At 35.8% G+C, this 4886-nt stretch overlaps 1 non-coding gene across 1 annotated transcript; it reads left to right on the top strand.

Moving 5' to 3' along the window:
- The first annotated feature begins 1414 nt into the window (after nucleotides 1-1414).
- Nucleotides 1415-1521, top strand: LOC121220498 (small nucleolar RNA R71). The gene has a single exon (XR_005917702.1). It is a non-coding gene; the product is annotated as a small nucleolar RNA R71 (small nucleolar RNA).
- Nucleotides 1522-4886: the final 3365 nt, after the last annotated feature.

The raw sequence follows: 4886 nt of genomic DNA, 5'->3' as shown, positions 1-4886 counted from the left end.
TGTGTGCAACATGATCATGTCGCACGGTCGTGTAGACTATTGTAGGTCGTGTTTCTGTCGATTTTTAGAAAACTTAAGTCCCAAGATCCACACGGCCAAGGACACACCCGTGTGTCCATGCTATGTAACTCACTGTTAATTTTCTTAAAATTTTAAAGCTAAGTCTTATGATCTACACGGTCAAGGACACACCCGTGTGTCCAGGTCGTGTAACTCATTGTTGAACCCTTTTAGTGAATACGTCTTGGGACACGCCTGTGTGTCCAACCCATGTAGGTTAAGAACACTTATTTAACATGAAATAAAAATAAAAGAATTAGAAGTGTTAATACTCGGGTTGCCTTCCGAGAAGTGCTTATTTAAAGTCTAAGCTTGACTTACCTTGTGCGTACAATTACAAAGATTCGCGGAGCCGAAGCTCCTCTTTCTTGCTATCAATTATATTATCAAAATAAGGTTTAAGTCGAGTAATATTTACCTCAAATGTGCCGAATTCAGAATAAGTTACCTCGACTGTACCGTATGGGAAGATATTTAGGATATGGTCTTTCTTCATCGCTTTAGGATATGGCACACGAGGTTTATATTCTTTACTAATCGATTTTTGTTCATTTTGGTTTACCTCGACCTTACCGTTACTTACCACACTTTTTTTCCTCGGTTATGGTTCAGATTCAACTAACCCTTCTTCATCACGAATAGTAATTGCATGAAGTTGTTTCTTGGGTTAGTTTCGGTGTTGCTCGGCAAACTACCTTGTGGTCTTTTCGAAATTAGTTTAGCAAGTTGACCGATTTGATTCTCGAGTCCTTGAATTGGCACTTCCTAATTTTTAAGTGCTGCCTCAGTGTTTTGGAAACGAGTTTCTGACACCGAGTTTTAGCTTCTTCTCTTGCTGTAAGATTGTTGTTGGAAGCCTAGAGGGGGTTGTGCTCTCTGATTACCTTGACTGCCCCAAGAGAAATTGGGATGGTTCCTCCAACTTGTATTATAGGTATTACTATAAGGGTTATTCTGAGGCCTAGAATTATTACCTATATAATTTATTTGTTCGTTCTCTGTGCTAGGTCCGTAGGGTAAATATTCTAGATTGTTCATTCCTCATCCATTCATATCGCACTGCATCACTAGATATACCTGCATAGAAATTCATAAACCATCAATTTTTTTATTTAAAAGTTCTACCTGATTCAATAACATGATGACTGCATCTAAGTTGAAAACATTGGCTGCTTTCATTGGCTTCGTCCTCATGACTTGCCACTGATGATTATTCAGTGCCATCTCCTCTCTAAACTTATAAGCCGCTTCAGGTGTTTTATTGTTAAGAGTACCACCGGTTACTGCATCAATCAACTGCCTAGTTGGGGGATTTAGACCATTGTAAAAGGTTTGAACCTGTAGCCATAGAGGCAACCCATGGTGATGGCACCGTCTCAATAAGTCCTTATACCTCTCCCATCCATCATATAAGGTTTCTAAGTCAATCTGAACGAAGGAAGAGATATAATTCCTCAACTTGGCTATTTTAGCCGTGGGAAATACTTCAGCAGGAATTTCTCGATCATTTGATCCCATATATTGATAAAACCTCGTGGTAAATAATTCAACCATTGTTTAGCTTTATTCCTCAACGAGCAGGGAAACAACCATAGGCGAATAGCGTCGTCAGAAACGCCATTTATCTAGAAAGTATCACAGACTTCCAGAAAATTAGCCAAATGAGTATTTGGATCTTCGTCTTGCAAACCATCGAACTGAACAAATTATTGTACCATCTAAATAATGTTCGGCTTCAGTTTGAAATTATTTGCAGCAATAGTAGGTCGCACAATACTCGGTTCAGCCCCAGTTAGAGTGGGGTTGGCATAATTGTACATAGTATGAGGAACAGGATTTGGATTTGCAGGATTTGTAACAACTGTAGGAGGTAACTGATTATTCTTATTATCACTCATCTCCTCAGTAATAATAACATCCTCTTTCTCGTCTACTATACTCTGTCGACTCTGCCTTACTTCTCTACAATTTCTGCTAGTTGTACTTTCAATTTCGCTATCAAATAGTAATGGTCCTGATGGATTTCTTCTAGAAATAAACTAAAGGAACCTGGCAGAAGCAAATAAAAGAAAAAAATTAGAATGCAAAAATTAAAAATCAAAATATATAATCAAAATAAAAAATAGCTAAATTAATAAAATCGAGTGTTTTTAATATTTTAGTCCCCAGCAACTGTGCCAAAAATTTGATGGTCACTAAACTAACTATAATTACGACAAAGGCAAGCGCACCTATCGAACAATAGTATAGCTATGGTGAGTAGGGAATATCATATCCACGAGTACTAAACGTACTAGTAATTACTGTTTTTCTATTATTTAGCCGATAAATTGGAGTGATTGTTTTTAATATAAATTTACTAATCTAATTTAACTACGAACGCAACAGAGAATGAAATAGGAAAATAATCGAAGATACTCAATGAGATAGACAATACCCAGGAAAGAATCCACCTAGACATCACCTATTATTATGAATTTGAATTAAACGATTTATTCACTTGTGCCTTTATCAGTAGAAATCCTTAAATTATGTTAATATCTCTTTCGAGAGTAAGAACAACTGACTCTAGGTTGATTAATTGAAATCTTTTTCTAATTAAAACCCCTATTGTCGCATTAACTCAATTTATGGATTACCCTATTAGATTTGACTCTAATCCGATAGATTTATGTCGTCCTATTTCTATGGTTGCATGCAACTCCACTCAACTATGCCAGATTTACTCTTAAACATGAACTTTTGCTCCACTGAAATAAGCACATTAAACATGAATTAATATCCTGAAAATATTAAAACACGAAATAAACATACATAATTGAAAACAAGAATCAAATATTTATCATGTAAATCAAAAATCAAATAATAAGATTCATCATAGGTTTCATCTTCCTTAGGTATCTAGGGAATTTAGTTCATAATCTGGAATTAAAACATCTCAAAATTAGGATAACAACAAGACATAAAGAAACTCAATATAACTTCGAAGGAAATTAAATGGAGATCTTCAATCTTGAAGGAGATTTGCTTCCGAGTTGAATCTAATGGCATTCTTCGAGTCTTTTCTTCAATCTTCTCTGAATGCCCCCTAGATCTTCTTCTAATTGATATTTATAAACTTTAAAATGCTCCGAAAACCTAAAAATTGGGTTTTTCCGCATGTTTAGGAAATAGGGTGCGATATCGACACAGGCTGGCACATGGGCGTGTGACCAGCCCGTGTGGAAATGCCCAGGCCGTGTGGATCCTGGAAACAGCTCTATTCGTCCGATTTTGGCTAGTTTTTCGCTCCTTTTGCTAGCAAATACTCTCCTAAGTATGGAAACATGAATTTAAAATATTAGGAGCATCAAATTCACTAATTTACATCATTAATCTTCCAAAAATGCATTAAGAATGAGATTAAAATATGCTACTTTTATAGCTTATCAAACACCAACCAAGTTTGACCAAGTCTAAGCAATGTTCAAACTTGGTTATAGGAAGTGACTTAAGTCTAAGAAATGCTCAAACTTGGTTATAGGAAGTAACTTAGTCATCATATTTGCAGGATTTTTATGAGTACTAATTTTGCTCACAACAATATCACCACGAGAAATAATATCACAAACAAAATGATACCGAGCATTAATGTGTTTTGTTCTCTCATGAAACATTTGATCTTTTGTAAGGAAGATGACACTCTGACTGTCACAAAATACTATACTAATTTGAAGGCCTTCATTGAGTTCACTAAAGAGTGTCATGTACTCAGCTTAAGTGGTAGACTAAACGACTGTAGTTTGCAAAGTGGCTTTCTAACCGATTGCACAACCTCCGATTATAAAGACATAACTTGTGAGAGATCTTCTTCTATCAAGGTCTTCAGTAAAATCAGTATCAACATACTCAATTACTCCATCTCTAGTTCTTCCAAACTATAAGCAAGCATCAGTAGTACCTCGTAAGTATCTTAAAATCCACTGAACTGCTTTCTAATGTTCTTTACTGGGATTCACCATGTATCTGCTAACTACACTGACTGCATATGATAAATTTGGACGTAAACAATCCATAGCATACATGAGAGATCCCACTACACTAGAGTATGGAATATGTGACATGTACTCAATCTCATCATTTGATTGTGGAAACAAAGCCGATGAAAGTCTGAAATGGGTTGCTAAAGGAGTACTAACAGGCTTAGCAGTCTGCATATTGAACCTGCAAAGAACTTTCTCAATGTACCCCTTCTGACTTAGGTACAATTTAGTTGTTTTTCTATCTCTGAGAATCTCTATACCAAGTATCTTCTTTGTTGGTCCCAAATATTTCATCTCAAATTCTTCACTTAGTTGAGATTTAACATTTCTTATCTCTCCTTTATCTTTTGCTGCTATCAACATGTCATCAACATAAATGAGTAGATACACAAAAGAACCATCATTATTTTTCTTAAAGTAAACACAACTGTCAAAGCTACTTCTTTGGAAATCATGAGAAGTCATGAAGGAATCAAACCTCTTGTACCACTGTCTTGGTGACTGTTTCAAATCATAAAGGGATTTTTTTCAGCAAGCAAACATAGTCTTCTCTTTCTAAGACTGTAAAACCCTCTAATTGTTGCATGTAAATATCCTCATCAAGTTCTCCATGCAAAAATGTAGTTTTTACGTCTAACTACTCATGCTCCAAATCATGCATGGCCACAATACCAAGTAAAACTCGAATCGAACTATGCTTCATAACTAGGGAGAACACATCTGTGAAGTCCACTCTTGGAATTTGACTGTAACCCTTTGTAACAAGCCTTGCTTTATATCTGGGTTCTTCAACTCCTAAAGTTC

This window comes from Gossypium hirsutum, chromosome D08 (assembly GCF_007990345.1).
Source record: "Gossypium hirsutum isolate 1008001.06 chromosome D08, Gossypium_hirsutum_v2.1, whole genome shotgun sequence".
NCBI lineage: Eukaryota > Viridiplantae > Streptophyta > Magnoliopsida > Malvales > Malvaceae > Gossypium > Gossypium hirsutum.
Note: the sequence above shows the minus strand (reverse complement) of the source record. Positions and strands in the feature narration are given on the sequence as shown.